At 43.6% G+C, this 23,873-nt stretch overlaps 1 protein-coding gene across 2 annotated transcripts in view; it reads right to left on the minus strand.

The window, feature by feature from the left end:
- CTNNA2 (catenin alpha 2) overlaps window positions 1–4,999 on the minus strand; it is a 2,350,558-nt gene extending 2,345,559 nt beyond the window's left edge. For both annotated transcript variants that reach the window (XM_029593361.1, XM_029593351.1), the window contains exon 1: window positions 4,830–4,999. The gene's annotated coding sequence lies outside the window, so the exon portion shown is untranslated. The remainder of the gene's footprint in view (window positions 1–4,829) is intronic.
- Window positions 5,000–23,873: the final 18,874 nt, after the last annotated feature.

Consider the following 23,873-nt stretch of genomic DNA (forward strand, 5'->3'; position numbering starts at 1 on the left):
CATATATAGCTTGTACACTTGAACACCCTACTCACCCCCTTTAATCTTTAACCATATATAGCTTGTACACTTGAACCTTGTTAACCTGTATATTTTGTACCGCTGCACTTTATTAACCATTTATAGCTTGTACACTTGAATCATATTTAACCATGTGTTACCGTTCCTATCGTTTCACTCCTTCCTTCTCTAATTTGTTGGGGTCCCCTCCGACCCACAGTTTCTCTTAGTTCTCCACCTCCCCTCCACCTGTTATTTGTACTTTCCACCTTTCGTTACCATGTAAACCGATATGATGTGTACTTTAACGTCGGTATAGAAAAAAAACTGTTAAATAAATAAATAAATAAAAATACTTTGTGGATGAAATATACAAATAGGTCATTGCACACACGCAGAAACTTTTTAAAATTATCTCTTTCCCTCAGTTCACAAATTATAGGAATATTTAATATATCGCACAGAGGAGACTGCAGGAGGTTTTGATGAAGATTAATATAACAAAACCTATGCTTTACTCAGACTTTTATAGGGTAATTTAAAAAAAAATGTTTCCAGAGGTAAAATAGTGTTTGATCTTCAGAAATGGGCTTTTTGTAAAACTGCCCTTCCAATATGTGGGTAAACTTATGCTCATCTGAAATTTTTTTGTATAAATTTATCTGGAGTGGAAGTGTTCGGAAGTGGAACTGGGAAGGGATTTGGACTTACATGCATATTTTTGGATTTAAAAAGTACGAGGTAGATTTTAAAAGGGTTACGCACATAGGTTATGCACGTAACCTTTTAAAAAAAACCCTGCACGCACCAAGCCTATTTTGCATAGGCTCTGCGGTGCGCGCAAGCCCCGGGATGCGCGTAAGTCCCGGGGCTTCGCTAGGGGGGGGGGGGGGGGTGTCTGGGGGGCGTGGTGCCGGCCCGGGGGCATGGCCGAGGCCTCCGAAACGGGTCCCGGGCCGGGGAATCGCGCGCCAGCAACCTGCTGGCGCGCACAAGTTATGCCTGCTTCTGGCAGGCGTAACTTTTAAAACAACGGTAAGGGAGGGCTTTAGATAGGGCTGGGGGGGGGGGTGAAAGTTCCCTCCGAGGCCGCTCCGATTTCGGAGCGGCCTCGGAGGGAATGGGCAGCGTGCGCAGGGCTCAGCACGCGCAAGTTGCACAAATGTGCACCCCCTTGCACGCGACCTCGGATTTTATAAGATACATGTGGCTACGCGCGTATCTTATAAAATCCGGCATACTTTTGTTTGCGCCTGGTGTGCGAACAAAAGTACGCGCGCACGCTGTTTTTTAAAATGTACCCCTCTGTGTGTATATTTGCATGGAAAATGTATGCAGATGATTTAGCAGGGATAAACTGTGCAGGTAGATTTGGTGAGATAATCTTCAAAGCGGACTTATGCATGTAAGTATGCTTTGAAAAATGGTGTGACTTATGCATATAACTGTCAGCTAATGTATGTGCAATGTTACAAAATCACCCTCTAAATATTGAATGGCTATGTAGGGAACATTTTCCAAGTGTAAGTGAGAGAAATTTTCAGAAGTTTACACATATACCTCCTCTAGAAGGAAACCTAGATTAGAAGAAATTATGAACAGTTTAATAATTTGTAGCACCAATTAAATTATCAAAAGTCTCTGCTAGCATTGTTGCTTTATTAAGTGTAATATTGTAGCATCTATTGTAAGGCTTGGTAATAATGTTAATATACACATTCCTTGTATGTTTTCCAGAAAAAAATGAAATATAAGTTCTTATAAGAATATAAGAATATAAGAACTGCCTTATTGGGTAAGACCAAAGGCCCATCAAGCCCAGCATTCTGTCTCTGACAGTAGCCAATCCAGGTCACAGGTATCCAGCAGGATCTCAAATAGGTCCAAGCTTTCTTGCTCAAAACCCAGAGATAAACAATAGTTTTCCCCAAGTCTACATGGCTAATGATGGTTTATGGACTTTTCTGTAGGAACTTGTTTAAACTCAGCTAAACGAACTGCTTTAACCACATTTTCTGGCAACAAATGCCATAGTTTAAATTGTGCACCGAGTGAAAAAATACATTCTCCAATTTCTTTTAAATGTGATACCTATTAGCTTCATGGAGTGTCCCCCTAGTCTGAGTACTATTTGAAAGGATAAATAACTGTTCCCTGTTTACCCGATAACCCCACTCAAGATTTTATAGAAGTCTATCATGTCTTCTTTCAGCCATCTCTTCTCCAGGCTGAAGATCCCTAACCTGTTTAGCCTTTCCTCACAGAGCCATTTCATCCATATTATCATGAGTCATACTTATCCTCTGGTCTCTAATTAAACATCAGTATTAAAAAAAAATGGCTAATGAAATAATGTACAACTTTTGAACATAAAAACACAAAACAGGGACAGTATAAATAACCAATTACTATGTAACACAATTCTAATAGTTGTGAGAAGGTGTTAGCAAGCCAGGCAGTGTAAAACCCCCAACAGAGGTTTCATTCTAATTTCTTGTTTTTGTGTGCAACTTTTAGACAACAGATGTAAAGCAAAGATTAGAATATTATAGCAAAACGATAACCAAATAACAAAAGATGGCACAACATCAAACAGGTGGAGGTTAAAATAAGAACCATTTCTACTCCATCAGGATAATGATGCATAAGTGATTCATGGCTGTCTGCCACTGTGAGAGTTTCATGGCCATTCCTTCTGTAATTCCTGAAAATGTTTTCTATTGCAGCACTCTTCCGGTGCAAGCACAGAGAGGAACCATGGTGTGGAAAACAAACTGCACCATGGTACAGGAGACAAAACTTTTTAAGCTACAGGCTGACAACCCTAAAAAAAAAAAAAAAAATCTATGTCTTGTTTCTGGAGGTGATAATCTCTTACTGAAGTGCCAGCAGTTGAAGGTAGATGTGTGCAGAGAATAAGTGGAAAAGAAAGGAAGGGAGCATTTTTTTTTCGGAATCATTTCTTGTCCAGCTGCCTTGCAAAATTCAGCTCTGCACAGTTAAAGCCTAGGTTGCCTGCCTGGGGCTCTTTCACCATCATCGCCACAACTCCTGGGCAGGAAAATGCTCACACACACATTCACATCAAAATTCACCTTTATTAAAACGTTACAGCTTCAGGTCTCCAGAGACTGCAAGATTTACCCAGGCTTAAGAAGGATCCATGCTTGCTTAAGACATGAATTTCAGTGTATTTGTTGTTGCTACACATTACTTCTCCTAATTACCTTGCTATGTAAATGAAATAAAAGTGCATGTGATCTGAAATAGCAAACTACATAAAAAGAAGCCTCAAAAGCTCAGATTAATGAAAAAGGTGAAATGAAAATGTCACTGTACAGTACCATGCAGAGAACAGTTCAATTTAAAAAGATACTGGGGGGCAGTATCAGGATTCAGGAACACATCAGCACACAATTGTTTATGGTAATACCAATATTGATGCATCAAAGGGAAAAAAAAAAAGTTGATACACTGAGAAAAATCCCTTTCTATTAACATCAGGTGAGGATACCGACAACAGTAACAAACAAGGTATGATATTTGCAGCAGGCAATGCAAGGCACAGAATATATTTGCATTCAATTTATTTCCAAGCTATCTTCCAACCACTGGACTCTTGTAATGCTGGAACAACCGAGCAAGTACTATGAAGTTGCCTGTAGCATTTCTGTAATATAATGTACATTGCAAAAATTTTGTTATATAAACCCATACCTCTAATCAAAAGTTCAATCTGAAAAACCGATCTGAAATCATAGAAAAGGTCACTTGTCCCAAGAAAACAGTCAACTACAGGACAATATTTGAAGAAAGTCAGACAAGTGAGCCTTGTCTCCTGAACAGCATTCCCATGGTATTATGAGGCATCGTCTGTAGTATGTGAGCTTTTGTATTCCTATCGCCAATCAATCTCGCACAATTTAAACTGCATTTCAAGAAAACCCTCCCCATCATAGAAACCGACACAACAAAAGTATCCAAGAAGGAAAAAGAAAGGGAAGAAATAAAGCCAAAGACAATACACTGAACCCATAAATCTGACAGACACGCTTAAAATGTCCCAGTTTAAAGCAAAAGACAAAAGGAACGAAACCCATAGGATTACATCTTGCATTTTACAGCAATTATGTCAACCCCTTTTCTCAACAACTCAGCTGACAACCCGCGGGTGGAATCAGCACAACCTTGTCATCTTTCGTGTCACCTTTTTCACTGTACAGCGAAAGAATGGAACATTTTCCTTTCAAGTTTCAGTTTCCTCTTTGAGTACAGTGTGGCATCCTTTAACTGCTCATTGTGCCCAAACATCAAACACACACGCCCCGGACAAGCAGAAAGCAGAAAATCATTTAGCCTTTTCTTTCGGTCCGACTCCTCTCTCTCTCTCTCTCTTTATGAGCTGCCAGGATCGAGATGTTTTGCACACCATTCCGGATCAAATATTAAAGCGGGTTGTTTGAAATTCTTAAAATGTATCCGCGGCCTAAAAGGAGAAAGGATGCCAAAGCTGCCACCCACACTCTCTCTCTCTCTCTCTGATATTCTATTCCCGGAGATCCACTCAGCGGTGCGGATCAGCAGCTCCAGCCTTTGATTTCACACCTAATGTCACACACACACACACACACACAGAGGCAAGCAAAAGGAAACGAAAAGGGAATGGGAAGGTAGCACGGCCAAGAGTAAGGAGAGCGGAGCAAGCCCAAAGGAGGCGCCCGTACAAACGTGGCAAACCGAAGCCGGAAAAACCCGGGAGCAGGGACGCACAGTGACAGGAGACGAGGGGGGGGGGGGGTCCCTCTCCCGGGCGGCTGCAAGGCACTCACCGGCTCCCCGACGCTGGCAGCCTCTTCTCTCCCGTGCAAGGCGCTGGCAGAGGGACGGGCGCTGGCAGGGATGCGCGAGCCTGGCTCCTTGGCTTCTCTTTCTCTCTCTCCCTCCCTCCCTCTCTCTTTCTTTCGGAGATGCAGGCACCGCCGCTTTCCGCCTGCCGGATCGTGAGCTCCGGAGGAATTAAAGGGCGAGGAGCGGGGTGGGCAGCGCGCCTGCGCAGGAGAGGAGGAGGAGGAGGAGGCGGGGCTGGGGGCTGTAGCGCTCCGGCGGCAGGTGCAGCACTACGCCCCTCCCCCCACCCCGCCCGCTCACTGTCGCCGGGAGTGGCAGTGGCGCTGAGCGCTTTGGGGGAGGGGGGGCACGCGAGCCGGCGCCGCTGCTGCTGCCCCCCCCCCCCGCGGGTTTTTACCGGCTCGGCGGGGGGGGGGCAGATGCACGGCGCCGGGGAAGGTGGCTCCCTCCGTACGGGAAGGCAGTGAGCATGTGCGGGGCCGGTGGGCATGGAAACCGCTTTCCCAAGCCGGCCAAAGGGCAGACGCGAGCAGAGGGGAAAGGAAAGGGGGCTGCCCGGCTCTGCAGACTTCCCGCCGGCTCCCGTGCCGGGGAGCTGCGCCCCGGAGGAGCCTCTGGAGCCGCCTCTCCGCACACCTCGCCTCGCGCTTCCTTCCTGCTCTGCTACCGGCGGGCACAGGGTTTTCTGGTGGCGGGGGGGGGGTGCGTCAGGCAACTTTCAAGTCCGTCGGGAAGTTCATCGCGCTGCGTGGCCATAATTGAATTGTTGCAGGCGCGCTATGGAATACAATTATTTTTTTTTCATAGCCCGTTTAAGATCAGCCGTGTTAGACTGAACAGCGTTCTCAGCTCGCTAACTAAAATCGCCTATGCTTATTTCCGCATCTGAATATGATTTCAGTTAAACATGCAAGCGCCTGTTGTAATGTTGAAAATAACAATAACGCTTCCTCCGCCCCTCTCCCGGAAAAGGCGTGCAGTTTGAAAACCAATGCCACACACATGACACCAGTTGTCCTACAGTTTGTTTCATTATGGTGGTGGAGTAGTTTCGTTTTAATTATCCAATCGGGCTTTGCGTCCAAAGAGTTTGCAATTAAATTATTATCCATTTACCGTTGAAGGCACAAGAAGGCAACGTGACCTTGTGAAGGTCACTTTCAGTGGCAGACCTGCCCTGAGCATCTGAAGCTTCAGTACTATAGTCTGAAAGCCTCTATAATGGGAGAAAGGAGCATGTAAATAAAAGGAAAGTCAGCAATGCTTTTCAAGTGAAGGCTATTTATTCCACTACAGAATAATTATCAAGACAGACTTTCCAGGGATGCAGTCTTCATCAGGCAGCTAGCAACTAAGCAAGATTTTACCTAGAAATAGGGCTTATATTTGCAAAACAGTAAATAAATGACAGTGCACAAGAAAAACATTAGCTATCTGTTAATATCAAACTGAGACTCTAATTACACAATTAAATTGTGGTATACATCACAGTAGTGATAGTTTATGAGTCTCTTTGGAAGTTAATGAAATAAAAGTCTTACAAGAACAGAATTTTTGGAGCATACTGTAAAACAGATGGGTGTCAGTATAGGCAATCAATAGTAACAGTATATTAATGCAAGTGAATTGGACTAAACTGCTCACTTCTACTGTACATGATAATTAAAGCAGCAGTATTAACACAATGTATTTATTTATTTAAAATAGATTTATAGAATGCATACCTCCTATAGTTAATAGTGGTTTACAATAAAACATACAAAAAACAAAGTTAATCAGAATAAACATTTCTCATATACAGGAATCTGTATTTAGATGGATTCAAATGCTAACCTAAATAGATGTATTTTCAATGCCTTTTTAAATCCTTTACAGATTTCAATCAGCTGAATCTGCTCCAGAAGAGAGTACCACATTTCTGGAGCAGTCACAGAGAATGCTCATTCTCTACTTATGCTCTGTCTTGATATTTTAATTGATGGTATTTCTAACAAATTCTTGTTTCCTGAGCACAATACTCTGTTTGATTTATATATTCTTAATGTGGAGTTAAACCACATTGCTTTGAGTCAGTTTATGCACAAATGGAATTCTATGGGAAGCCAGTGTAATGATGAATGAATGGGTGTGATATATTAATGCATCCTGGTACCTGTAAGTAAGCAAGCTGCAGAGTTTTAGTCAATCTGCAATGTTCTTGTGGTATTGGTTGGAAAACCTAACAAAAGAGCATTACAGTAGTCCTATCCATTCAGTATAAGTGCTTGTAGCACTGAATGGAAATCTTGGGGTACCAAAAGTGGTTTCAGATTTTTTAATAAGTTTGATAAATTCATTTTTTACTATATTATTTATAAGAGGTTTCATAGAAAGAATGCTGTCTAATATAATGCCTAGATTGTGAGCTTGCATTGTAATGGTTATGCATTGACCTATTGACAAAAATAGTCTGCAGTGGAAACAAGCAAAATCATTAATATTTCATTTTTATACTAATTCTTATTTGTTCATGAAGAAATACTAGTTGGTGTAGCTTTTAAAAGCCCTTCCTACTTAACTACCAGATTAACCACTCTAACTACTAGAAACTTTAATAAACTGAGTCACTGAGTGCAGATCTTTATCAGAAACTCATGCTGATACTATGAAAGTATGAATATAGAATGAACTCAAGAATGTGAGACCAGGAAGAACATTTTTAAAATCAGGATGCTTGCTCATAATAGAAGTTGCACATTTTCACAAATATAAAACAGAGAAGAAATGCATAAGCATATATATATGTTACATTTGTAATGTGAGTGACTGAATGTTCCATAGCAAAATATTATAGAATTTAAAAATAAAAGTAAAAACTAATGGGCAAGAAAATTGCATATACACACAAGCTCTGTCACAGAAAACCTTTGTCCTTTTTTCACATTTATACATTTCCTTGTGTTTTGAACATGCTTACTTCTCCATTTTCTTTTACTTCTGCCAGTTCTTCTACCTTCTGTTGTTCATCTTTCCTTTCTTTTCATTTTCTCTTTCCTGCCTTCTCTATTTCATATTAACTTTCTTTCTTCCCTCCCAGGTCTCCCTCTTACTAGGCATGTGCAACAGGAAAAATTTCATTTCATTTTAAAATTCATTTTCTGAGGACTCTAATTCTTTTTTTAGTTTCAAAACAAAAAAAATGTGTTTTTTTTTAGTTTGATTCATTTTTGTTTGCCATTAAAGTCCATGGGGAAACATTACAGGTGATTTTCAGCCTATATTGGGCTCCAGAATAGGGTTTGTTTTTTTTTTTTAATCAGTTGTCTTAGAACTTGTTGGAAGAAATCAGAAAAGGGGGAAAGAACTGAGATACCTGGAAAGAATCAGAAGACCGGAAAGTGGCACCAAAACTGCCATGAATAGCCTAGGAATCTATAAAGTGGCAAAGGTGTACCAGCATTTGTAGGATTTCAACAAGTCAGTATAAGAGAATCAAAGAAGCAGAAAAGTGGGAAGAACACCCCAAAACTCCAAAAAAGGGCAGCAACAACAGTGCCAAGACCCCCTAATGGCTGGCAAACTGGCACCAAAAGTAGCATAAGCATCCTAAGGCAGCATGAAGGGGGAACAAAGCAGAAAAAGCAGCAGTAAAACCTCCAAGGCAGGCACTGATGAATTTTGAAGCAGCACAAGAGTGACTTCAAGGCTCCAAACCACCATGAGAGGTGCAAAGCAGCCCCCCACCCAACGACTGGCAAGGTATTAGCAAGGCACAGTAGCAAAGGAAATTCCAGAGTGTAAGGTCTGGGCATGGAAGCAAGACTGAGTGGCACAAAGACTCCCAGCTTGCAGAGTGGGATTTAGATTTTCTTATAGAATGGGTTTGCCAAATGTAAAGTTTCTTATCACAATTAGTACATCGCAATGGTTTCTCAAATGATTGTGAAGAGGTTTTCCAGAAAAGTAGTGAGGGTTGCTTTATTTAGAGGCCATTTCCCACATCACTGAGCTGCCCTTAGTGTGTTCTATTTCCTCATTTTCTGGTTTTGCATGAAATCTCTGGCTCTACTATAAGTGTTATCACATTCAGATGTGATAACACGCCAGAGACGACCCACGGCCCTCACAGCCGGACCCGACCAACAGAGGGGCTCCAGGCTGCGTGATCGGCGCGCTCCGTTGGGGTAAGGCCTACCTTGTCCCGGCCACCCAGGGCTGCAAGCGCCGACGCTCCGCCCCTTGAGCAAGCTCCACCTCATGGGAGGTGGAGAGCAGAAACAGGCCTTAAAGCCTCCTGCAAGTCCTAGGCACCAACTCTTGGACCGCGAACACTGCGCCTCTCGCCTGCCAGACACCCCTCGGAACCGAACTGCCGGACCTGAAACGCCCGACCCAAGCCGCCGGACCAGTCCTGCCGGACTTGACCTGCGACCCACAAGACACGACCGCGGCCAGTCCAACCCGAGAGACGCAGGTCCCGACCCACCCGGAGGATGCCCGAGCCGCGACGCCAGAGATGACCCACGGCCCTCACAGCCAGACCCAACGAAGAGAGGGACTCCAGGCCGCGCGATCGGTGAGCTCCCGTTGGGGTAAGGCCTACCTCATCCCGGCCATCTAGGGCCGCATGCGCCAACGCTCTGCCCCTTGAGCAAGCTCCACCTCATGGAAGGCGGAGAGCAGGAACAGGCCTTAAAGCCTACTGCAAGTCCCAGGCGCCGCGCGCCAAAGGAGCACGACTAAGGGGCCTTCCCCTTAGTGCGCCCCTTTGTGCCGCTCCTTGTGCCCCATCTTCAAAGCCCTCTGACCCAACCATACCCCCACCCCAACCCCCATCCAAAATCCAAACAAATAGTACATACACTCGCCCATCTCTAACACCCACAATGGCTACTAGGGATGTGAATCGTTTTTCGACGATTAAAATTATCGTCCGATAATTTTAATATCGTCTTAAACCGTTATGGAACACAATACAATAGAGATTCTAACGATTTATCGTTATAAATCGTTAGAATCGTGAGCCGGCACACTAAAACCCCCTAAAACCCACCCCCGACCCTTTAAATTAAATTTCCCACCCTCCCGAACCCCCCCTCGCTGAACGACCTCCTGCAGTCGATCTCCTGCCGGCGCCATTTTCCGTACGGAAAACGATTCGCGGCGGGAAATCGCTCCCTGACCCCCGCTGGACCTCCAGGAACTTTTGGCCAGCTTGGGGGGGGCCTCCTGACCCCCACAAGACTTGCCAAAAGTCCAGCGGGGGTCCGGAAGGACCTCCTGCCGTGGAATCGTGTTGTTCTATGGCCACCGCCATTTTTCGGCGCCATTTTGGAAAATGGCGCCGGCTGAAGACAACAAGATTCAATAGCAGGAGCCCGTTCCGGACCGCTGCCGTTCCTTACCGCCGCTGGACACCCAGGTTATTTAAGTCATTTGGGGGGGGTTCGGGAGGGTGGGAGATTTAATTTAAAGGGTCGGGGGTGGGTTTTAGGAGGTTTTAATGTGCCGGCTCACGATTTAACGATTTTTCACGATATTTTACCCCCCCAAACGGCAACAATACGATTCCCTCCCCCTCCCAGCCGAAATCGTTCGTTAAGACGATCGAGGACACGATTCACATCTCTAATGGCTACACCATGCTACATCCCCAAACTCACCCACTGCCATTACCACCACCCCACCAGGCCCAACACCCTCCCAATCAGACGCCTCACCAACACCCCTATCAACCCTAACATCCTCTGGTCCACACTCACCATTCTCACCCTATTCCTCATCAACGCCCAATCACCAAGAAAATCCCCATCATCCATGACCTGCTCCTAGACTCCCTACCCGACATCTTCTGCATCACATAATCCTGGCTGAAAAGCACCGACACCATACTACTGAATCAACTGCCCAGAGACATCTACAACATATTCTCTATACCCAGACCAAAAAGAAAAGGAGGCGGCCTACTATTCTTGGCACACAAAAAACATAAATTATCATCCCACACATTGAACCTACCCCCCTCTTTTGAGACCAACCTATTTAAAGCCAAAAACCTCCAAATCCTCCTCCTCTATTCACCCCCTGGACTCCTCCAGCACAACCTTTCCCCCCTGATCGAAACCATAACCACCCACATCAACTTACAGGAGCCAGCCATTATACTGGGGGATTTCAATCTCCACATCGACACCCCCCCCCCCCCCCCCACCTGCGAACTCCTACTCTCCACCATGTCCGCCATTGGATTCACCCAAATCATCAACACCCCCAACCAAAAATTCGGTCATACCCTTGACTTAATCTTCACCAAACAAACTATCCACCATAGGCCCACCCATAACCACCGGAACCCCGTGGTCCGACCACAGCCTCATTCAAGCCAAGTTCCATCTTCAACTCCCCCCACTGAAACCAAACAAGCACATCATTGAATTCACCAAACCATGCTCCAGCGACGACCTCACTGATCTACTACCTGAAGCCTTAAAGACCCTCAACAAAAATGACGCCAACTCTGCCACCAACTCTTGGATTTCCATCAATGCTGATATAGCCTAATCTTTATGCCCCACCGTAAGAAAAGTAATCAAAACCTCAACAAAGCACAAACTAAGACAAACTGGAAAAAAATGGAGAAGAACCCCAACACCAGAATTGAAAGACAAATACAGAACTCTACTGCACATCTATCAAACGGACCTTAACACAGCAAAGTGAAACTTCTATACAACAAAGATCCATAAATACCAATTCAACCCCAGGACCTGACCTAACCAACTGACCTAACCAACCCAACCCAGAATGACTCAACCCACGACATCCCCACCATCTCCAGTGAAAACCTAGCACACTTCTTCAAAGACAATGTCAACAACATCATCGCCAAGATCCCCACGGTCCACCATGACACAACAGAACTACTCTTGCACAACTCCATGTGGTCACAATTCAACCCCGTTGCATCAACAGAAATAGAAACCATCATTAAAAAAAACTAACCCCGCCTCCCATCCTCTAGACCCCATCCCCATCAAAACCCTAAAACTCATCAGCAAGCTCATCACCAAACCCATAACTGATATCATCAACCTATCACTCGAGCAAGGAATATTCCCCGACAAACTCAAAAACGCAATAGTCAAACCCATTCTCAAAAAACCTCAACTTGACAAATCTGATCCAGCAAACTACAGACCAGTATCCAACCTCCCATTCATAGCCAAGATCCTCGAAAAAACAGCCAACAATCAACTCACGGATCACCTAGTAAACCACAACATCCTACTACCTGCTCAGCATGGTTTCAGAAAACTTTTCAGCACTGAAACCCTCCTTCTCACACTCTCCGATACCATCCTCAGAGGACTTGACCGTGACCAATCCTACCTCCTGATACTCCTGGACATATCTGCCACCTTTGACACCATCAACCACAAAACACTCCTAATCAGACTCAAAGAAATTTGACTACGAGACACTACAATCAAATGGTTCGAATCATATCTCACAAACAGATCCTTCAACATAAAGATAAATACGTCAGAATCATCCCAAATACCACTTACACATGGCGACCCCACAAGGATCTTCCATATCCTCCACCCTATTCAACATATACCTCCTCCCACTCTGCAAATTCCTCTCAGAATCAGACCTCACTTATTATGTATACCCCGACGACATACAAATTTTACTCCCCATAAACAAAACCATCGAATATACCTTAAACATATGGAACCAACTCAGCATGAAAATTACTCAACTGCTATCACAACTATCACTCTGCCTCAACCAAAATAAGAACAAAATCCTACATATCTCCAACGACCACTCCTCATCCCTCCCCAACAACGACTCCCCTAAAAATGTAGGGTCGCAACTTACACATACTACAAAAAATCTAGGAGTGACCATTGACAACGAACTCAACTTCAAACACCACATCTCCAACATGATCAAGGATGGATTCTTTAAGCTGCAAACACTAAAAAAACTCAAACTCCTTCTTCATACTCAGGATTATCGAACAGTCCTCCAAACAATCTTTTCCAAACTCGACTACTGTAATACGATACTCCTCGGCCTCCCCGAAACCACCCTCAGACCTTTTCAGGTACTTCAAAACGCCACTGCCAGATCCATCACAAACATAAAAAAATGCAATCACATCACACCCACACTCAAAGAACTATACTAGCTTCCCATCAACCAAATAATCCAATATAAAACCCTCACCCTCATCCACAAAAAAATAAACAACAATGAGATGAACTGGCTAAACTCTGCCATACTCCCATACACCCCACAAAGAAACCTCAGATCCTCAGACACTGGGCTCCTCACTGTTCCCAACTCCAAAACAGCACACCTCACCTCTACCCGAAAACGAGCCATATCTGTAGCCGGCCCCACACTATGGAACTCCCTCCCGCTCCATTTCAGAAATGAACCCTCCACTCAAGACTTCAAAAAACACCTGAAAACCTGGCTCTTCAGAAAAGCCTTCCCACCAGAAACATAGCCCTCCTGCTCGGGCCCAACCCCGCCTCTAAACCCCACCTCTAAACTCAAACCCTGCCTCTAAACTTAAACCCCTCTATCCACTGTCACCTACCCGGTGTAATCCACCCTGTGGCTTCCTCTGTAAATAATTGTACATATCCTATCCCCTACCCTCCCCCACCCTCCTATCTCCCCTATCTCATCCAAGCCACATGTTAAATGCTATTTCTCAAAGGCACTATCTCCAGTTAACCACTCTAAAACTCTATGTAGAGCGTTATCGATAATTTATTTTCCTAAGTTACAATGTAATAATGTTATAATTTAAATTAAATTAAATTAAATTTAAATATATAATATAAATGTAAATAGTTTTGATGTAAGGGCTCCTCCCTAAGTTTAATTATATGTTACCTAGTTCAATATATTATCTGTTTTATGTAAGGGCCTTGCCCAATGGTTTGTGTTCACTGTAAACCGATGCGATGTGCGAACGGTCATCGGTATAAAAGAAACGTTAAATAAAATAAATAAAATAAAATATCTATTTAAATTATTATACAAGTTACCATGTCACAATGTAAAATAAGCAGCCCTTGCCTTATTTGTTCAGTTATATGTAAACCGATGTGATATTTCGATCAAATGTCGGTATATAAAAGCAAATAAATACATAAATAAACAAGAACAGAGAAATGTTATGCTTAAGCATCTTTTGTCTTGTGCCAGTTTTTTTCTCCTTCAGAATGAGGGATTTTGGGGCAAAAATTCCACCCCGGTGTAATAAATCATTCTCAATGAGGTGGGAGAACGAGGCTGAGAGTATTGGAGGAAAGGAAGACCTATTGAATGAACAGATACTGCCATGCCCAGTAGTGAAACCTGTATCTGCCAGTTTACCACTTGAAATGACATCAGTGGTTCATGGCACTGTTGCACATAAGTGGTAACCTCTTGTAGAGCCTTCGGGTGTTCCTTCCATCCTTTATTTCTTCTTGGTTTGCTATAATGGGCCTACTTTTTGAGTTCTTTCTGGCACTGCCAGTGCCCGTGTCAACCTGCTAGATTTTGGACACATTTAAATTTTCTTCATCTGCTATGCCATTTCCTGTCATTGAAATGATTGTTTTCCTTTCACTGGAGATGTGAAGATTACAACAAAAATTTTATATTTTGCAAAAGTATTGTAATGTCCACTGCCTAGTGCCCACTGCCCATACTGTGCCCACTGCCAGGCAAACAGTGAGTGTCACACTGTATGCTCTGTCAGCACTATTTCTCTGACAAAGACATGCTTCATAATAAAGCCTGTTATGCTGCACTCTCTGCACTTGCTTTGCTGCTCACTTATGGCAGTACTGCCTAGTGCAAACTGGCCGTACTGTGCCTGCTGCCAGGACAACAGAGATTAAATTATTAATCTCAAATATACCTAAGGCTTCAATCACTGGAAAGGAAAAAGAGAATAGTAACTGCAAGTGAAACAAAACAAATCTACAATGAGACACAGATATTGTGATGCAATGCTGCCTCACTGCATTGCTTTCCTCTTTTGTGTGACGGGCTGTTGATGGGCTGGCACAGTGAGACTATATAATATGCCACAGCAAAAACATTTACCAAGAACTCAGAGAGAGCGCAGATTATGCTTTCACACAGACAATGTCTTGAGAAGCACTGCAGAGCAATTCTCTGACATCCTCAGTCTTCAAGATCAGTGTTTCTGTACCCGGCCCACAGCAATAGATCAGACTAGCATAATGCTTCACTGGGATACATCATTCCTCTCATCTCCTTAACAATATGCCCATCCTCCCCTTCTCTGCTGACTGACTGCTCTACATTGTATCAATTTCTAATTGCACACACGCACCTGATGCTCTCCCTATGATTTCTATAAATCCATTGACTATAATGGCTTATAGAAATCATTTTATTTCAAACAAATGAAATGATTGGGATTTGTTTAATTCAAGGGGGCCCCTTCAATTCATTTTGTGGCCCCATGAAAGAAATGAATAGGCTCCTATTTGTTTCATTTTTCTATTTTGTTTTAAACTAATGTACATCTTTACTTCTTCCTCTGTTCCTTTCTCTGCCTCCCAACCTTCCTTTAACTTACCCTCATTGCCCTCTATTATCACTCCTTCTCTCCTCCCTCTCTGGTTTCCATCAAACCCTCCTTCTTCCTTCTATGTTTAATCTCCCTCTCTTCCCTGCTCCCTTCACCTCTCTCATCCATGGTGCTCACAACCACTTCTGCTTTCCATCCCATTCTGACTTCCATGGTCCCTGTCAACCCATCTTTGTATACTGTTACATCTTCTTTCTTGTCTTCCTTCCCTTCATTTCCCCCATGTTCTCCCTGGTTCCAGCTAGATCCTCTCTCTCCCTTTTTCCTCTGACTCCTCTATCTCTTTTCTACTGTCAAATCATCCCTTCTCCTCCTTCTCCCCTTTCTCTCACTATATATATCTATATATATTTGGATAAAGTAATTTGGTTGCTGTGTTAGTCCACATGAATGCACAGATAAAGGTTAACTAATAAAACAAAAGATAAGTAAATGGTGATACTGCATCTCCTGTTTATATGTCTTTATTTTTGTTAACCTTTATTTCTGTATTATAAATATTTGAAAGGAACATCACTAGGAGCAGCTATTTTTCACAAGAGCAATCTTAGTTCCCCAACCCCCAGAAGGAGGTGCTTGAAACTGCAACAGTCAGGCTAGGATCTCATGGATCTATTTTTTATTATATTTTGAATTCCTAAGAATCACACTAAGGATTTTCCAGAGATCTTGCCCCTCTATAACCATTCTTCAACCTCACCTTTTCCATTATTGGAAATGTAGCTACAATTGCTACATTTCCAATGTTGATTATAACTTGATGATTTGCAAAGAAAACAGAAAAGTCCATATGGAAGTCACAACATACAATAGGAGCAGCCCAAAGCAGAGATAAAAAACCAGGGCTACCTTTATTAATGTTTCCAAGTTCATTCCCATGCTTTGGTAATGCCCCTCCATTTATAAGGGGAGGCCATACATTACAGAGTACTGAACTGTTTGTCACTTGGTGCAACTTCTGGAAAATGCACAGATTTGTGCAGCGGGGGACATGGATTCACTTATGAAGTTTAAGGGATGATGCTCCAAACAATCTGTCCATGCAAGGTGTTGTGTTCCAAACACAAGCAGAGTTTATGAATGAAATGAAAAGTTCAACAGAAACAAAAATTGAAACAGTCCAGCATACAAAATTGTAAACAGTCTTTATCCAAAATAAATGTCATCACAGTCCAACAAAAAAAACTTTGGCTAATCCTCAAACCACTTGCGTGTTGTGCTATGACTCAGGGGATTCCCTTTATTTATTTATTTAACAGTTTTATATACCGACCTTCATAGTAAATAACCATATCGGATCGGTTTACAATTAACAAGAATAAAACTGGGGTAACTATTCAAGTAAACGAAAGATAAACAGTAGGTAGGAATCCTCCTACCTACTGTTGAAACCTCTGGACGCAAGCAAATCCTCTTCTTCCACTCAAAGATTGATAATGCTGTACCTGTTGAATGCCCAGCTCCTTGGCAAGATCTTCCCTTTTTCTTTTGCTCTTGGAATCAGGAATCCTTCTTGGATCTGGACACCACAGGATCCCCATGGAATCATCTTCCAACTTAGAATGGAAAAGAAAGGAAAACAGCGCTCTTCCTTCCTGAAATCCACGACTGCCTCTCACCAGCTCGCTTTGAGAGTAGATTCCTCACTCCCCCAGTAACTACTCAAAGCACTGAATCACCGTTTATCAACTTCCTCACTATTCAGAGGATGGACCTGCCTGCTATGCCTACATGACCACCACTCTCCTGGACCTCCCATCACTTGAATTTTCCTCACTTAAAAGTATAGTAGGGCCTAGTCCACCTTACACTTTCTTGAATTCTGTTACTTTTTTTTTGTAATCTCTACCACTTTCATTAGGAAGTAATCTCATGCATCCACCACCCTTTCAGTAAAGACATATTTTCTGATATTGAATCTATACCTTTGCAGCTGCATAGTGTGTAGAGATGTGAATCGTGTGCCAGATCGTCTTAACGATCAGGTTCGGCTTGGGGGGGGGGGAGGGAATCTGATCGTTAAGATATGTGAATTGGAATCGTTTCCGATTCCAATTCACATCGCTAATTTTTTTTTTTTTAGGGAGGCCCCCGCCGCTAAAAAAAAAACCCACCTGACCCTTTAAATCGACCACCCTCCCAACCCCCCCCAAAACCTTTTAACATTACCTGGTGGTCCAGGGGGGCCTTGGGGACGATTTCCCGTTCCCAGGCATCAGCTGCGCTAAAATTAAATGGCGCCGATGCCCCTTTGCCCTTACCATGTGACAGGGTATCCGTGCCATTGGTCGGCCCCTGTCACATGGTAGGAGCACTGGATGGCTGGCGCCATAATGGACCACCAGGTAATGTTAAAAGGTTTTGGGGGGGTCGGAGGGTGGGGGAGGCTAAGGGGGGTCAATTTAAAGGGTCGGGTGGGGTTTTTTTTATCGGGCCATCGGCGCCATTTTAATTAGTGGTAGCCAAAATGACGCTGATGGCCCGAAAGCAGGAGATCACGCTGGGACCCACCCCCATTGGACCACCAGATAATTTAACATTTTGGGGGGGTTCGGGAGGGTGGGGGAGGGTAAGGAATTGGTTTTAAAGGGTCAGGGTGGGTTTAGGGGTTGTTTTGGTGTGCCGGTTTTCCCGCCCTCCCCCAAATAATTCCCGTGCCCTATTTAATGATTTAGGACGATTTATGACGATAAATCGGGGGATTTGTATTGTATCGTGCACTCTGACGATTTAGGACGATTTTAAAATTATCTGACGATAATTTTAATCGTTCAAAAACGATTCACATCCCTAATAGTGTGACCTCTTTTCCTTGAGCATTCTTTCCTCTGAAAAAGGTTTGCTTCTTGTGCCTTATTTAGAACCTTGAGATATTTGAAGTTTGCTGTCATAATTCCCACCCAGGCTATACATATTTCGATTTTTAAATCTCCTTTGATATGACTTTCGGTGTAGACTCTATATTGTTTTGGCAGCCATCTCAGGACTGCCTCCAGCATGTCCTATCGCTTTGATACAATATTCTAGGTATGAAATCATAATTGCCGTGCACAGATGCTTTATTACCAGGGGATGGTAACTTTAAAATGGGAACGCGGATACCCATATACATGCCTATGTACATACGAACACACATACGCTGGGATTTTAAATCATGTGTGCAATTACATGTGCATACACCTACCATACATATGTGTGCTCCTAGCTTTAAGTAATTACTCGAGCAAATGTAATTCATGTATCTTCAGTAGGAATTTGTCAGCTTTATCGCACAGGAAAGCATATTTTAAATATGCTCTCACGAGTGACATTCACAGTTTTACCTATTAGTCCACCAGTTTGCCCAGTCTCTCCTGAGATCATCCTTACTCCTCTGTTTCTTCAGCCTGCACTCCCCTCTGTTTACCCAGACCCCTCACCCAGTGGTTTTTGGCCTCAGCAACTTTTCTTCAGACTTATACCTCATCAAGAGCAGAAGTGAATATACATGGCTAACAGCCCGCCCCATGCTGCAGCCACCAGATTTAAAATATATATTTATGCTTGTATATCTTGGTCTCACCCTAGAATGTCCCTGATATGCCCTAACTACACCCCTTTTTTCCTGCTTGTTTGGTTTCTCGCGTACGTGCATAGATGTGTAAAAACTGGGCCATTTTAAAATACGAGTCACCCACACTAGGCCCAAGTACTGAGTACATTGGCCTTTAAATGCAAGCAGCTCTTTAAATTAACCCCTTATTTTGTACTGGCTATATCTCTTCCTGTACACCCCAGTATTCTTCTGGCTCAAGCTATTGCTTTATTACCCTGTTTCACTCCCTTGAGGTCAGACATGATAACCCCATGATCTCTGTCCTGCTTGGTGCACATCAATATCTCACCCTCATCGTCTACTGCTCCCTTGGATTGCTGCAGCCCAAATGCAGGATTCTGCACACTTTTGGCATTGAATCAATGTCAATTCACGCAGCCACCTCTCAATCTTTCTTATAATCACTTATTGACTACTTCTTCTGGGACGTCCACTGTAGTGAAAATCTTTGTGTCATCCGCAAAAGGGTCCATTTCTCCTTCTAAACTTCCTACAATATTATCACTAAGATATTCAATGGAACTGGCACCAGGACAAATCTTGGAGGCATTCCACTAAGCACCCTTCTTCCTCAGCGTGAATTCCATTTATGACTACCCTCTGTTTCTATATCTTTACCAGTTTCTAATCCATTTTGATATACTGGATTCACCCATAAGGCTGTTCAGTTTATTTATTTATTATTTATTTGTGTTATTATTAGATTATTTTAATTCTCTGTATGTAGAGGTTCCCAAACCTGTCCTGGGAAACCTTAGCTCACTGGGTTCTACAATGAATATGCATGAGATAAAATGCGCATGTTATGGAGGCAGTGCATACAAATTCATCTCATGCATATTCATATTGGATATCCTGAAAACCCAACTGGCTGGGGGGCGGGGGGGGGTCCTCCAAGACAGGTTTGGGATCCACTGCTCTACATCATAGTCTTTCATCTCATGTAATCTACTGACTCCAGTTAATACAAAATAGGGCCGCCAAACTAATCTTTGACAAAAAGGAACATGATCATTAGTTACCAATCTCTCTTGGCTGCCTCACATTCAGAGCTCTCCAATCAAGCAGCCCATCTTACCTTTCTAATATACTACACCCCTACATCCTGGTCATACAATCTTCTCAGTTTCAACTATTAATAGCTCCCCTCATTTAAAGAACTTAGGTTTGAAGGAACTGGGTAGATGTCAGATGACATTATCATACTTAGCACCACGTTTTTAGAGTTCTCTTCCCTTCATGCTTTATTGTGAGAGGGATTATAATAAGTTTGGGAAAGGTCTTAAAACCCTTTTATTCTTCCAAGCAGTCGATACTCAGAAGGAGTATCATTGCATTTAGCACTTTTACTGGAAGGGCTCTTAACTCTGATTTTTGCTTATCCATTAGTCTCATTTTATTATTTAGTTTTTTTTAGTTTTTCTTTTAAAGCAGGACAATATCAAAATCTTTCCTGAAATACAAGTTCATCACATCCAATGCACACATGATTAATTCTCTAGTTACATAGTCAAATACATTCATTAGAAGTATTTGACATGATCTCCCTTATGCAAAAACCATGCTACCTTGAATTTTATAACCTGCTGGATTCTGGATACTGCACTATCCTTTTGTTCAGTAAGGTTTCCATTCATGTTCTCATTGCCAAGCTATGACTAACTAGCCCACAATTTCCACCTCTTCCCTGTAACCACTTTTTTGAATTGGGGAAACATTTGCCCTCTTTTAGTTCTGCAGAACCACTCCCATCTTCAAAGATCTATTGAACAGATCCTTCAGCAGACCTGTCTAGGATGTATTCCATTTGACCTTATAGTTTTGTCTACTCTCAGGTCTGCTGGCTGTGTACAAACCCTCTCTTTTTTAAATGATGTCATGTCTACCCCACTACCATATATACAATAATTGGCAGTCATTCTCCAATCCTTTCTTTAGTGTATACTGTGTTGCGTGTGCCGCCTGCGGCAGGCCCGTGTTTGGACACACTTACCTTCTGCTTCCAGCTCCTGCTCCCGGTTCGACCTCCCTCACAGCAGTAGGCAGCTGTCTGCACACCCAAGCTTCCTCTGCAGTCCCTGACTCCTCTCCGATTCCTCGGTGATTCTCCCCGTGTGTGCCGCGGGGAGATGCCGCCGTCCAGCACCATGCCACCTACTAGGCATGTGCGCGTATGCCTCGCTGGGTTTTAAAGGGGCCGTGGCGGGAATCCAGCCCGTGGCCCCAGATGATGACATCTCTGGGTCCCAGTATATAAGGCCAGGCCCAGCCACTAGCTCCTTGCCTTGGCAACAGGTCTCCACGCTTGTTGTGTACTCGTTGCTTGTTCCTGATCCTATGTTCCTGGTTCCTGTTCCTGCTCTGTACCTGGTCCCAGCCTCTCCTTGTTCGGATTGACTTCTGACTTGACCCCTGCTGCGCTTGACCATGTCTGGACTGACTTCTGGCTTGACCCCTGCTACACTTGACCACATTTGGATTGACTTCTGGCTTGACCCTTGCTCATTGACCGCTTTCCCTTGTCTGCCACCTGTCCCGACCACAGCCTGCTCTCCATCTCTGCTTCTGGTATTACCCTGGACTTGGCCTTGCAGGCTTCGGCCTTCTATACTCGGGCTCCTCCTGTCCCTGGCTCTGATTCTTCATTAGTGCTCGGGACTCTGGATCCCTGCCTTGTCTGGACTCGTCTTCTTCTTCCTGTGATCCCTGCTGGGCCCTGGCTGAATCCTACATCATCCACTGGGAGTCTTTGGATGGAGGCCCACCTAAGACCAGCCGGCCCCGGCACCCAAGAGTTCAGCCTGTGGGGAATGAGGGCTGGTAATGGCGGAGCTCCTGCCGGCCTCTGTCGCTCAGCCAGCTCCGCCTTCTGACGGTGGGGACCTGTGGGGCTTGCCCTGCGGGTAGCATCAACCCCACCTCGGGCCAAGTTTCCACCTCCGGCGCAACTTACTGAATAAAAGTATTTGTTTACTTCTAATGCCAAACCTGCTGTTTTCTTTCTCTGGGCTCTCCCTTCTTCTATCTCCACTCTACAGAGTGAAGGCAGTAAGAAGACATCTTAAAAGGCAGCCAGTAGAGGACAAATTCATCATCACTGCAGGCAGCAATGGCAAGAAAGAAATATGCAGCCCCTAGGCTTTGCAGTCCCCAACTCCTGCAGTAGAGCCTGCTGTTAACTAGCATTGGTCTCCCTCCTGTCATATCTTAAGTACGGCATCTGTGGCTCCACCTCTCAGAGTGACAGCAGCAAGAAGACACCTTACAAGACAGTTGTTGGAGGACAGCAGTTTGCCTCTGAAGGGGCTGATACAAAGGACTTCGCTCCCTGAAGTGCCCCTTTGGGTGTTTCATCTGAATGTTCCTTTAAGAGAAAGGGAGGTTTTTCTGCTACCAGCCAGAAGAAGAATCGGTTTATTAATGAGCATAGTGTACCTCTTTTCCTCTAAGAGGGACTGGGGTTTGTAGATGTATTAGTTATTTTATTGTATTTATTCTGGAGTATGGGTCTGTCTATTCCTAGTGAGAGTGGGACTGGGGTTTAGACCATGCATTAGTCATTGTTCTTATACTGAGCATTGCATTTTATATTGTAATTTTACTTTGGTTTGCATACTGCTTTGGGTTCACATTTTTTATGAAGGAAGATGGTATGTAAATGTAAATTTTGCATTATATTATGTTTTAACATTTCCAGTTTAATCACTGGCTTCAGTCGTCCTTCTCTCAGTCTTAAATCCCCACTTCAGGCCTCCCTGAAAAAAGGTCACCTTGAACTATATTTTCTTCCTTTCTTACCATTGCCAGCCTAACTTTCTTCCCTGCTTCTTTCAGATTGATAAGAATTTCTTTTCTATGTTCCTCTTCCTGAGACTCCTTTTAATTTTTGAATATTAATCTTTTTTGCCCTTATCTTTTCAGCCACCTTTTTTAAAAACTGTACTGGTCTATTTTTCCTCTTACTTTTATTTACATATCCTAACATAAAGATTGGTTACCCTTATTATAGCTCATTTTAGTTAAATCCACTGTTATTCCTCCCAATGAACTTCCTGCCACTCCAGTCCCTCCTTAACATAATCCCCCATTTTAATAGATTGCTGGTGCTCCTGAAATGCAAGAGTGACTTTTTGCATGATACTCTGATGATAGATAGAGCTCAGATGACCATATTGGGCTACTTTTTGATGCTGTAGCTTGTGGGAGGACTTCTGTGTTTTCTTCACTGCCTGTTCTTGTCCTGCATCAGCAGCAGTTTTGCACTGCTCATGCTGCAAGTGTGTTTTTCTCTTTAACCTTTTGAACTGCATTTTCCATGAAGCATTGCAAACTTTTAAAAATTTGATCACATCATTTTTTAGTTCATTTAGCTCCTAACCTACAATTATACGATTGTGATTCATATGACCACATAAAAATTATATCACGCTTGTTGCATTTGGTGGTCTGCGGGCCCCTCCCGTGCACCGCTGAACTTACCCATTGGGCAAGGCCCCAGCAGCCATGCTCATGCCGCTAAGCTGCTCCACTTCCCGGCACATCAGGACACCGTGCCTCAGTGAGGAAAGTTGCCGCCGATGCTTCTTGCAGCAAGGACACCGCTAACGTTCCCTGGGCTTCCCTAAGGCACGTGCACGCCCGACATCCCTCTTTTAAAGGGCCCGTGGCGGAAAAAGGTCAATGACGCCCTTTGGTGACCTCATATTGAAAGCTCTATAAAAGGCCCTCTGGATCACCTCTTCCTTGCCTCAGCAGAAGGTCTCCTACAATCCTTGTAGTGTGAGTTGCCTCAGTGTTCCCTGCCTTTATTCA

The sequence above is a fragment of the Rhinatrema bivittatum genome, chromosome 1 (genome assembly GCF_901001135.1).
Source record: "Rhinatrema bivittatum chromosome 1, aRhiBiv1.1, whole genome shotgun sequence".
Classification (NCBI taxonomy): domain Eukaryota; kingdom Metazoa; phylum Chordata; class Amphibia; order Gymnophiona; family Rhinatrematidae; genus Rhinatrema; species Rhinatrema bivittatum.